Raw genomic sequence first — 12,996 nt, 5'->3', positions numbered from 1 at the left:
CCCCCCCAAAATAACTCCTAGGAGTGCACAACCCCCCCAAAATAACTCCCAGGAGTACACAGCCCCCCCAGACTAACTCCTAGGAGTACACAGCCCCCCAAAATAACTCCTAGGAGTGCACAACCCCCCCAAAAATAACTCCCAGGAGTACACAGCCCCCCCAAAATAACTCCCAGGAGTACACAGCCCCCCCAGACTAACTCCTAGGAGTACACAGCCCCCCAAAATAACTCCTAGGAGTGCACAACCCCCCCAAAAGAACTCCTAGGAGTACACAGCCCCCCAAAAATAACTCCTAGGAGTACACAGCCCCCCCCAGACTAACTCCTAGGAGTACACAGCCCCCCAAAACTACTCCTAGGAGTACACAGCCCCCCAAAAATAACTCCCAGGAGTACACAGCCCCCCCAGACTAACTCCTAGGAGTACACAGCCCCCCAAAACTACTCCTAGGAGTACACAGCCCCCCAAAAATAACTCCTAGGAGTAGACAGCCCCCCCTCCAACAACTCCTTGGAGTATCCCCCCCCCAAAAAAAAGTGGGTGCTGGGGTCGCGGGGTTCCCCCCGCTCTCGCGTTGTGGAATTCCGGAGAAAATCAGACGGAAACCGGGAGAAAAATGGGAAATTTTTTTATTGTGGGGATGGAGAATATTTACAACAGGGAGGAAGAAATACAAGTGGGGGCGGAGAATCCCGAAAAAATTCCGGCAGCGTCCGGCGACGAAGGGAAGAAACGCGGCGGGAGTGGAGTTATTTCACCTGGGAGGGGGGAAAAAGGGGAGTTAATTAGTTAATTGGGTAATTAGGGGGGGTGGGAGGGGATTTTGGGGGAGGATGGGGGGAAAATTTGGGATTTTTGGGGCAGGATGGGGGAAAAAGTCGGGATTTTTTTTTCAAAAATAAGGGGGAAAAGAGGGATTTTTTTTGGAAAGATGCGGGGAAAACTAGGGATTTTTTGCAAAAAATGGGGGGGGGAATTTGGGATATTTTGGAAGGATGGGGGAAATTTGGGACTTTTTAAAAAAAATGGAGGGGAATTAGGGATTTTTTGGGCAAAACCAGGGGAAAATAGCCAATTTTTTGCAAAAATGGAGAGGAATTATGGATTTTTTTGCAAAAATGAGGAAAATAGCCTTTTTTTTTGCAAAAATGGTGGGGAATTAGGGATTTTTTGGAAGGATGGGGGAAATGAGGGACTTTTTAAAAAATTGAGGGGTAGTAGGGATTTTTTTTTTGCAAAAATGGGGAAAATAGCGATTTTTTTGGCAAAAATGGAGGGGAATTAGGGATTTTTTTTGCAAAAATGGGGAAAATAGCCATTTTTTTTGCAAAAATGGTGGGGAATTAGGGAAATTTTTTGCGAAAATGGAGGGGAAATAGGGATTTTTTTTCCAAGGATGGGGAAAAAATAGGGATTTTTTGGAAGGAAGGGGAGAAAAATTAGGCATTTTAGCCAAAATGGGGGGGAAATATGGATTTATTTTTTTTTTGCAAGAATAGGGGAGAAAAATAGGGATTTTAGCAAAAATGGGGGGAAATGGGGATTTTTTTTGAAAGGATGGGGAGAAATTAGGGATTTTTGGGGAAGGAGGGGGAGAAAAAATAGTGATTTTAGTGAAATTGGGAGAGGGAAGAGGGATTTGGGGAAGGATGGATTAAAAATAGGGATTTTTGGGGAAGGATGGGGGGGAAAAGGGGGATTTTTGCGAGGTTGGTTGTAAAAAAAAGAGCAATTTTTTTTCGAGGATGGGGGAAAAATAAGTTTGGGGGTTGGTTTTTTTTCAAGGATGGGTTAAAAAATAGGGATTTTGGGGGAAGGCCGGGGAGAAAAATAAGGATTTTGGGGAAGGATGGGGAGAAAAATAAGGATTTTGGGGAAGGATGGGAGAAAAATAGGGATTTTGGGGAAGGACGGGAGGGAAATCAAGGAGGTTTTTTTTTTGCAAGAACGGGGAAAAAAATAAGGATTTTTGTTGAAAATTGGGGGGAAAAAGGGGGATTTTGGGGAAGGGAAGCCCCGTACCTTGATCAAGGTGACCGTGGCGCTGTAGAAGAGGCTGAGGATGAAGAGGACGATGAAGGTCGAGGCCGTCGCCCAGAGGTTGTTGAGATCTTCCTCCTCCGCCTCCGTGAAACCGTCGAGGAAGGCTTCATTTTTTTTTTTTGGGGGGGGGGACAGAAAAAAGGGGTGGGGGGGTTAGCACCGTCACCTGGCCGAAAAGAGGGGGGCGGCACCCTTGGGTGCAGCACCCTGGGGTGCAAAGCTGGGGGGGGGGGGGACACACAGCGGGTTTGGGTTAATTTGGGGCGATTTTGGTTGCGCAAGAAGCTGGGAAAAGGTGTGGGATTTTTTTTTTTTTTTGGGGGGGGGGGTGTGTAAGCATTCGGTCAGAGTGGACGCGCCCCAAAAAGCTGGGGTTCGTACCCCCCAAAAATCTGGGGTGCGCAGCCCAAAATTGGGGATTTCTACCCCAAAAATCTGGGGTTCGTACCCCCCAAAAATCTGGGGTGCGCAGCCCAAAATTGGGGATTTCTACCCCAAAAATCTGGGGTTCGTACCCCCCAAAAATCTGGGGTGCGCAGCCCAAAATTGGGGATTTCTACCCCACAAATCTGGGGTTTGTACCCCCAAAATCTGAGGTGCGCAGCCCAAAATTGGGGATTTCTACCCCAAAAATCTGGGGTTCGTACCCCCCAAAAATCTGGGGTGTGCAGCCCAAAATTGGGGATTTCTACCCCAAAAATCTGGGGTTTGTACCCCCAAAAATCTGGGGTGTGCAGCCCAAAATTGGGGATTTCTACCCCAAAAATCTGGGGTTCGTACCCCCCCAAAATCTGGGGTGCGCAGCCCAAAATTGGGGATTTCTACCCCAAAAATCTGGGGTTTGTACCCCCAAAAATCTGGGGTGTGCAGCCCAAAATTGGGGATTTCTACCCCAAAAATCTGGGGTTCGTACCCCCCAAAAATCTGGGGTGCGCAGCCCAAAATTGGGGATTTCTACCCCAAAAATCTGGGGTTTGTACCCCCAAAAATCTGGGGTGTGCAGCCCAAAATTGGGGATTTCTACCCCACAAATCTGGGGTTTGTACCCCCAAAATCTGAGGTGCGCAGCCCAAAATTGGGGATTTCTACCCCACAAATCTGGGGTTTGTACCCCCAAAATCTGAGGTGCGCAGCCCAAAATTGGGGATTTCTACCCCAAAATCCGGGGTGCATGCAGCCGTTTCCCACCCACCCCCCCCCCAGTTTCTCATCCTCTTCGCCTTCTGCCCCTAAATCATCACTTTTAGACCCAAAAAAATCGCCTGCACGGGGCGGATTTCCCCTTTTTCTACCAAAAAATAAAAATTTAAAAAAAAAAAAAAATTTGCTGTGCAAATTTTGGAGGATTCGGGGGGGGGGGGGGGGGGGAAGGGGGGGGTGTGTGTGCAGCTGCAGGGCCGTGCAAGAGGAAGGGGCGTGCAAGATGAGGGTGCAAGAGGACGTGTGCAAGAGGAAGGCGTGTGCAAGAGGAAGGCGCGTGCGAGAGGAGGGCGCGTGCGAGAGGAAGGCGCGTGCGAGAGGAGGGCGCGTGCGAGAGGAAGGCGCGTGCGAGAGGAAGGCGCGTGCGAGAGGAGGGCGCGTGTGAGAGGAGGGCGCGTGCGAGAGGAAGGCGCGTGCGAGAGGAAGGCGCGTGCGAGAGGAAGGCGCGTGCGAGAGGAGGACGTGTGCGAGAGGAGGGCGCGTGCGAGAGGAAGGCGCGTGCGAGAGGAGGGCGCGTGCGAGAGGAGGGCGCGTGCGAGAGGAAGGCGCGTGCGAGAGGAGGGCGCGTGCGAGAGGAGGGCGCGTGCAAGAGGAAGGCGCGTGCGAGAGGAGGACGTGTGCGAGAGGAGGGCGCGTGCAAGAGGAAGGCGCGTGCGAGAGGAGGGCGCGTGCGAGAGGAAGGCGCGTGCGAGAGGAAGGCGCGTGCGAGAGGAGGACGTGTGCGAGAGGAGGGCGCGTGCGAGAGGAAGGCGCGTGCGAGAGGAGGACGTGTGCGAGAGGAGGGCGCGTGTGAGATGAGGGCGCGTGCGAGAGGAAGGCGCGTGCGAGAGGAGGGCGCGTGCGAGAGGAGGGCGCGTGCGAGAGGAAGGCGCGTGCGAGAGGAGGGCGCGTGCGAGGGGGCGGCGCACGGGGAGGAAGGACGAGGCCAGGGCAGGCCGGGCGCGAGGGGATGGCGCGCGTGCGAGCGACGGTGCAAGAGGAGGGGGCGTGCGAGGGGCCATGCCGCGTGCGAGAGGAGGAGGAAGATCGTGAGAGGAGGAGGAGGAAGATTGTGAGAGGGGGATGAAGATCAGGAGATGAGGATGAAGATCATGAGATGAGGATGAAGATCGGGAGATGACAATGAAGATCGTGAGAGGAGGATGAAGATCGGGAGATGATGATGAAGATCAGGAGAGGAGGATGAAGATCACGAGATGAGGATGAAGATCGCGAGAGGAGGATGAAGATGCCCAGAGGACGATGAAGATTATGAGATGAGACCGAAGCTTGTGAGAAGAGGATGAAGATCATGAGGACAGAGATTGCCAGAGGAGGATGAAGATGGCGAGAGGGGGATGAAGATGGTGAGAGGAGGATGAAGATTCTGAGACAAGGATGGAGACTGTGAGGCTGAAGATTCCGAGAGGAAGATGAAGGTTCGAGGAGGAGGATGAAGGTTTCAGGAGGAGGATGAAGGTTCGAGGAGGAGGATGAAGATTCGAGGAGGAGGATGAAGGTTCAAGAAGGAGGATGAAGATTCGAGGACGAGGATGAAGGTTTGAGGAGGAGGATGAAGCTTTGACGAGGAGGAAGAAGGTTCTAAGAGGAGGATGAAGGTTCTAAGAGGAGGAGGATGAAGGTTCTAAGAGGAGGATGAAGGTTCTAGGAGGAGGAGGATGAAGATTCGAGGAGGAGGATGAAGGTTCGAGGAGGAGGATGAAGGTTTCAGGAGGAGGATGAAGATTTGAGGAGGAGGAAGAAGGTTCTAAGAGGAGGATGAAGGTTCGAGGAGGAGGATGAAGGTTTGAGGAGGAGGATGAAGATTGGAGGAGGAGGAAGGTTCGAGGAGGAGGATGAAGGTTTCAGGAGGAGGATGAAGATTGGAGGAGGAGGAAGGTTCGAGGAGGAGGATGAAGGTTCGAGGAGGAGGATGAAGATTTGAGGAGGAGGATGAAGACCGTGAGGGCTGAGATTGCGCGAGGAGGGTGAAGACGGCGAGAGGAAGATGAAGATCCGGCGGAGGAAGATTGCAGGAGGAGGATGAAGATGCCGAGACGAGGCTGAAGCTGGCGAGACGGGGATGAAGATTGGGAGAGGAGGAGGAAGGTGCCGAGAGGAGGAGGAGGAGGAGGGTTGCACGAGGACGATGAAGACGGCAGGAGGAGGAGGACGAAGACGGCGCGAGGAGGCCGAAGCTTACCGAGACCGCTGCAGCAGCCCCGCCCTTCCTCCGCCCCGAACCCCCCCAAAACCCCCCCAAAACCCCCCAAAATCTCCCCAAAACGTCGCTCCCCCCCCCAAAAAAAAAATTATTAAAAATTCTAAAAACCAATTTTTATTGCTCTTTCTCGCCCAAATTTGCAACTTTTTTTTTTTACTTTTTTTTTTTGTTTGTTTTTGTTGGGGGGGACAAAAAAAAAAAAAACCATTTTCGCCCCGAAATCTCCAAATCGACGCAAAAAAAAAAAAAAAAAAAAAATTAAAAAATTAAAATTGGGGAAAAAAACCACCCCCCCCCAAAAAAAAAAAAAAAAAAAAAGAAAACCCAATTAAGACGTCGTTAATTAAGGAGGGGTTAATAACAAGCGGCGGCGGTGTCGGCGAGCACCAGCGATACGTTGACGGCCGTTGGTTTACCCGACGATTTATCCACGGATTTTTGCGCCACCTGCAACGGGATTTGCTCGTGTCCCACCAAACACGTGAAGACGTTCCCGGCCGCCCAATCCTCTCCCGCGACGCTCAACGAGCTGTAGATGATGTAAGAGACGACGCTTTTCGATTCCGCCGCCGGTTGGAAGGTAACGGAATCGCTAGCCGGTAAAGGTTCGCCGTTCCGGAGCCAACGGATAAAAAGATCCGGCGGGTTGAAACCTTTGGCCAGGCAGGTGACGGTGACGCTTTCGCCGGCGGCGATTTGGTCGGGTGGCGGCGGGAGGACGTAGACGGATGGGGCTTTGGCGTCGGGGCCTGCGGCGAGGAAGAGGAGGGAGAGTTGGAGGGCGAAGGCGAAAATAATCGGGGAGGGGGGGGGGGATTGTATCGATTTCTCTGGGTTTTGGGACAATAATCGGGGCGATTGTATCGATTTCTCTGGGTTTTTGCAAAATAATTGGGGGGATTTTCTTGATTTCTCTGGATTTGGGGAAATAATTGGGGGGATTGTATCGATTTCTCTGGATTTTGGGAAATAATTGGGGTGATTTTCTTGATTTCTCTGGATTTTGCAAAATAATTGGGGTGATTTTATTGATTTCTCTGGATTTTTGCAAAATAATTGGGGTGATTTTCTTGATTTCTCTGGATTTTGGGAAATAATTGGGGGGATTGTATCGATTTCTCTGGATTTTGCAAAATAATTGGGGGGATTTTATTGATTTATCTGGATTTTGGAAAATAATTGGGGGGATTGTATCGATTTCTCTGGATTTTGGGAAATAATTGGGGGGATTGTATCGATTTCTCTGGATTTTGCGAAATAATTGGGGTGATTGTATTGATTTCTCTGGATTTCGGAAAATAATTGGGGTGATTGCATTGATTTCTCTGGATTTTGGGGAAATAATTGGGGCGATTGTATTGATTTCTCTGGATTTTGGAAAATAATTGGGGGGATTGTATTGATTTCTCTGGATTTTGGAAAATAATTGGGGGGATTGTATCGATTTCTCTGGATTTTGCAAAATAATTGGGGTGATTTCATCCTTTTCTCCTAATTTCGTGAAAATAATTGGGGCAATTTCATCCTTTTCTCCTAATTTTGCGAAAATAATCGGGGCAATTTCGTCCTTTCCCTGGATTTTGCGACAATAATTGGGACAATTTCACCCTTTTCTCCTATTTTTGTGAAAATAATTGGTGCAATTTCGTCCTTTCCCTGGATTTTGCGACAATAATTGGGACAATTTCACCCTTTTCTCCTAATTTTGCGAAAATAATCGGGGCAATTTCGTCCTTTCCCTGGATTTTGCGCCAATAATTGGGACAATTTCACCCATTTCTCCTAATTTCGCGAAAATACCTGGTACGGTTGGATCATTTTTCTGAATTTTGCGACAATAATTGGGGCAATTTCACCCTTTTCTCCTAATTTCGCGAAAATACCTCCAAAAAAAAGCCCCACCCCCCCCCCCCCAAAAAAAAAAACTCACCCGTGGTCTTCTGCAACTTGACCTCGGTTGGGAAGAGGAGCTCGGGGTGGGCGACCTTGCAGGTGTAGACCTCCCCCTTGTCCCACTCGTCGGCGCAAACGCTGGCCACGCCGTCGGCGCCGTAGAGGCCGTTGGTTTGAAGGACTCGTTCCGACGTCTTGGTTTCCAGCTTCTCGCCGTTCTCTTTCCACCAGGAGATGACCAAACCCTCAACGCTGGGCAAGTTGGCCACCTTACAAGTCAACTTGGCCGCTTTGTCTTGGAAGATATCGGCGAAAACGGGAGGGACGACCCGCACGGCGATTTCTTCACCCCCATCCGGCCGGTTGTCTGAGGGTTTTTTTAATGAAAAAAGAAAAAAATTAAAAAAAAAAAAGGAAATTGATGGTTTTTTGAGGGTTTTGGACCCAAAAAAGAACCATCTCCAGAACTTTGTGGTCCTTCACTTACACCCGCACTCCAGAGCTTTGCTGGTGTTCCTCAACTCCTCCTCCGCTTGACAGGTATAAACCGTCCCGGCGTCCCACTCACTTTCGGTGACGACGACGCGGCTGTCGGTGACGTAAACGCCTTTGCCCTCCAGGGCGGCGGTTTCGGTGGTGACCCCGTCTTTGAGGAGAACCCCGTTTTTCAACCAACGGATTGGGGTGACCCGTCGGCTTCCCCGAATTTGACAGAGGAGGCTGGAATTGCGATAGGGACCTTCGAAATCTTCCCGGGATGGAGGGTGGAGGGTGACGACGGAGACCGGGGGGACGGGATCTGGGAAAGGAGGAGGGGGGGAAAAAAAAAATGGGGGGGTGAGTTGGGAGGTGAACCCCAAAAATGGGAGGATGGAGAGGAGGGATGCGGGGGAAGGATGCGGGGAAGGAAGGATGCGGGGAAGGAAGGATGCTCGGAGGAGGATGGAGAGGAGGGATGGTCCAGGGAGGATGCAGAAGCGGGATGCAGGGAAGGATGCAGGGCAGGATGCTCAGGAAGGATGCTCGGAGGAGGATGGAGCAGCGGGATGCAGGGAAGGATGCAGGGAGGGATGCAGGACAGGATGCTCGGAAGAGGATGGAGCAGCGGGATGCAGGGAGGGATGCAGGGCAGGATGCTCGGAGGAGGATGGAGCAGCGGGATGCAGGGAGGGATGCAGGACAGGATGCTCGGAGGAGGATGGAGCAGCGGGATGCAGGATCGGGATGCTCTGGGAAGGCTGCTCGGAAGAGGATGGAGCAGTGGGATGCAGGGAAGGATGCAGGACAGGATGCTCGGAGGAGGATGGAGCAACGGGATGCAGGGAAGGATGCAGGACAGGCTGCTCAGAGGAGGATGGAGCAGCCCCGGGATGCAGGGAGGGATGCAGGACAGGATGCTCGGAGGAGGATGGAGCAGCGGGATGCAGGGAGGGATGCAGGACAGGATGCTCGGAGGAGGATGGAGCAGCCCCGGGATGCAGGGAGGGATGCAGGACAGGCTGCTCGGAGGAGGATGGAGCAACGGGATGCAGGGAGGGATGCAGGACAGGATGCTCAGAGGAGGATGGAGCAGCGGGATGCAGGGAGGGATGCAGGGAGGGATGCAGGGAGGGATGCAGGGAGGGATGCAGGGAGGGATGCAGGGAGGGATGCAGGACGGAGCCCCCCCGCCGTGTCCCCCCCGGATCCGCGGCTCACCGTGGTTGCTGATGGCGATGACGGCCGCCCCTTGCTGGTGGGCGGCGTGGCAGTAGAACGGTTGTTGGCTTTTCCCTTCCGTCAAGGGGAAACTGAGGCTGCTGGCGGCCGAGTAACGGCCGGAAACGGGAACGGTTGGAAAAATCCGTACGCCGTCGGTGACGTTCCGGTTAGCCGAGTTACTCCAGAAAATGTCGAGCCGGTCGGGAAGGAAATCCAAAGCGGCGCACCCAACCGAGTAGAAGTCTTGGGTGGTGGGGGAGGCGCAGGAAACCAACGGGAAGAGGCTGGGGGCGCGGGGGGATTCTGGGAAAAGGGAGGGGGGGGGAAGGGGAAGGGGGGGGAGAAGAGGAGTTAGGTGTGGGGGGATGAAAGGGGAGGGTGGGCAAAACCGGCGGGATTAGGGACAAAACCGGCGGGATTAGGTGTGAAAACCCCTGTGCGTGTGCAAAACCGGCCGGATTAGGGGTAAAACCGGCGGGATTAGGGACAAAACCCCCCTTGCGTGTGCAAAACCTGTGGGATTAGGGGTAAAACCGGCGGGATTAGGGATAAAACCTGCGGGATTAGGTGTGAAAACCCCTGTGCGTGTGCAAAACCGGCCGGATTAGGGGTAAAACCGGCGGGATTATGCGCAGAACCTGCGGGATTAGGGGTAAAACCAGCGGGATTAGGGACAAAACCCCCCTTGCGTGTGTAAAACCTGAGGGATTAAGGGTAAAACCGGCGGGATTAGGGATAAAACCAGTGGGATTAGGGACAAAACCCCCCTTGCGTGTGCAAAAGCTGCGGGATTATGTGCAGAACCTGCTGGATTAGGGGTAAAACCTGCGGGATTAGGTGTGAAAACCCCCGTGCGTGTGTAAAACCTGCGGGATTAGGGATAAAACCGGCGGGATTAGGGATAAAACCAGCGGGATTAGGGACAAAATCGCCCTTGCGTGTGCAAAACCTGCGGGATTATGTACAAAACCGGCGGGATTAGGGGCAGAACCGGCGGGATTAGGGATAAAACCGGCGGGATTAGGGGCAGAACCGGCGGGATTAGGGATAAAACCGGCGGGATTAGGGGTAAAACCTGCGGGATTAGGGATAAAACCGGCGGGATTAGGGACTGACCCCCCCCCCGTGCGTGTGCGAAACCGAGAGATTTTGGTGCAAAACCCCCAATTTTTGGTGCAAAACTCCTCAATTTTGGGTGCAGCAACCGCCCCCCCCCCCCCGCCCCAGTGCATGTGCAAAGTCACCCCACGGCTGCTCCTGCAGCACCGGAACCAGTATAGACCAGTATGGACCAGTATGGACCAGTACGGGCCAGTACCGGCACCCCACAGCCGCCCTATAGCTACCTCTGCAGAACCAGTACGGGACCAGTATGGGACCAGTACGGACCAGTACTGGCACCCCACAGCTGCCTTTGCAGCACCAGTACCAGTACAGACCAGTATGAACCAGTACTGGTACCCCACAGCCGCCCTATAGCTGCTTCTGCAGAACCAGTATGGGACCAGTACGGACCAGTACAGGCACCCCACAGCCACCCTATAGCTGCTCCTGCAGAACCAGTACCAGCATGGACCAGTATGGACCAGTACGGACCAGTACGGACCAACTGGGACCAGTATGGACCAGTACAGTACCAGTATGGGACCAGTATGGGACCAGTATGGACCAGTACCGGCACCCCACAGCCACCCTATAGCTACCTCTGCTGAACCAGTACCAGTATAGACCAATATGGACCAGTATGGACCAGTACCGGCACCCCACAGCTGCCCTATAGCTGCTCCTGCAGAACCAGTACAGGACCAGTATGGGCCAGTACGGACCAGTATGGACCAGTACCAGCACCCCACAGCCACCCTATAGCTGCTTCTGCAGAACCAGTATAGACCAGTATGGACCAGTACGGGACCAGTATGGACCAGTACCGGCACCCCACAGCTGCCCTATAGCTGCTTCTGCAGAACCAGTACCAGTATGGACCAGTATGGACCAGTACGGACCAGTACGGACCAACTGGGACCAGTACGGTACCAGTATGGACCAGTACGGGACCAGTATGGACCAGTACTGGCACCCCACAGCCACCCTATAGCTGCTCCTGCAGAACCAGTACCAGTACGGATCCGTATGGACCAGTACGGACCAGTACGGACCAACTGGGACCAGTACCGGACCAGTATGGGACCAGTATGGACCAGTATGGACCAGTACCGGCACCCCACAGCCGCCCTATAGCTGCTTCTGCAGAACCAGTACCAGTATGGACCAGTATGGACCAGTATGGACCAGTACGGGCCAACTGGGACCAGTACCGGACCAGTATGGGACCAGTATGGACCAGTATGGACCAGTACAGGCACCCCACAGCCGCCCTATAGCTGCTTCTGCAGAACCAGTACCAGTATGGACCAGTACGGACCAGTACGGACCAGTATGGACCAACTGGGACCAGTATGGACCAGTACGGTACCAGTATGGGAGCAGTATGGGACCAGTATGGACCAGTACTGGCACCCCACAGCCGCCCTATAGCTACCTCTGCTGAACCAGTACCAGTATAGACCAGTATGGACCAGTACCGGCAGCCCACAGCCGCCCTATAGCTGCTCCTGCAGAACCAGTACAGGACCAGTATGGGCCAGTACGGACCAGTATGGACCAGTACCGGCACCCCACAGCCGCCCTATAGCTGCTTCTGCAGAACCAGTACCAGTATGGACCAGTACGGACCAGTACGGACCAACTGGGACCAGTACGGTACCAGTATGGGACCAGTATGGACCAGTACCAGCAGCCCACAGCCGCCCTATAGCTGCTCCTGCAGAACCAGTACGGGACCAGTATGGGCCAGTACGGACCAGTATGGACCAGTACCAGCACCCCACAGCCACCCAATAGCTACCTCTGCAGAACCAGTACGGGACCAGTATGGACCAGTACGGGACCAGTATGGACCAGTATGGACCAGTACGGGACCAGTATGGGACCAGTATGGGACCAGTACGGACCAGTACCGGCACCCCACAGCCGCCCTATAGCTACCTCTGCAGAACCAGTATAGACCAGTACGGACCAGTACCGGCACCCCACAGCCACCCTATAGCTACCTCTGCCGAACCAGTACGGGACCAGTATGGACCAGTATGGACCAGTATGGACCAGTACCGGCACCCCACAGCCGCCCTATAGCTGCTTCTGCAGAAGCAGTACCAGTATGGACCAGTACGGGCCAACTGGGACCAGTACCGGACCAGTATGGGACCAGTATGGACCAGTATGGACCAGTACAGGCACCCCACAGCCGCCCTATAGCTGCTTCTGCAGAACCAGTACCAGTATGGACCAGTATGGACCAGTACGGACCAGTACGGACCAACTGGGACCAGTACGGGACCAGTATGGACCAGTACAGACCAGTACGGACCAGTACCGGACCAGTACCGGACCAGTACGGGACCAGTACAGACCAGTACAGACCAGTACGGACCAGTACGGGACCAGTACGGGACCAGTACGGACCAGTACAGACCAGTACGGACCAGTACGGCACCAGCCCGGGCCCTGGGGCTGCTGTGGCAATCAAGCCCATTAAGGCAATTACCCTCCTTAATCAAGGCAATTAATCGGGTTAATTAAGGCAATTAATGCGGTTAATTAAGGCAATTAATCCTCTTAATTATGGCAATTAATCCGGTTAATTATGGCAATTAATCCCCTTAATTATGGCAATTAATCCTCTTAATTAAGGCAATTAATCCGGTTAATTAAGGCAATTAATCCTCTTAATTATGGCAATTAAGCCCCTTAATCAAGGCAATTAATCCTCTTAATTATGGCAATTAACCTCCTTAATCAAGGCAATTAATCCTCTTAATTATGGCAATTAAACCCCTTAATCAAGGCAATTAACCCCCCCCTCTAATTAATCCCCCAAATTCCTCTAATTAACA

At 53.0% G+C, this 12,996-nt stretch overlaps 2 long non-coding RNA genes and 1 gene segment (V, D, J or C); 1 reads left to right on the top strand and 2 right to left on the bottom strand.

The window, feature by feature from the left end:
* Positions 1-12,996, bottom strand: part of LOC104632673 (immunoglobulin gamma-1 heavy chain-like) — a 93,490-nt gene that overhangs the window by 51,157 nt on the left and 29,337 nt on the right.
* Positions 616-2,161, bottom strand: LOC142599635 (uncharacterized). Its single transcript, XR_012833208.1, has 2 exons — positions 2,026-2,161; positions 616-761 (listed from the first exon to the last, which is right to left on the bottom strand). It is a non-coding gene; the product is annotated as an uncharacterized LOC142599635 (long non-coding RNA).
* Positions 11,082-11,768, top strand: LOC142599636 (uncharacterized). The gene is made up of 3 exons (XR_012833209.1): positions 11,082-11,161; positions 11,213-11,304; positions 11,662-11,768. It is a non-coding gene; the product is annotated as an uncharacterized LOC142599636 (long non-coding RNA).

This window comes from Balearica regulorum, unplaced genomic scaffold (genome assembly GCF_011004875.1).
Source record: "Balearica regulorum gibbericeps isolate bBalReg1 unplaced genomic scaffold, bBalReg1.pri S35, whole genome shotgun sequence".
NCBI classification, from domain to species: domain Eukaryota; kingdom Metazoa; phylum Chordata; class Aves; order Gruiformes; family Gruidae; genus Balearica; species Balearica regulorum.
This window is presented reverse-complemented; position numbering and strand designations above follow the sequence as displayed.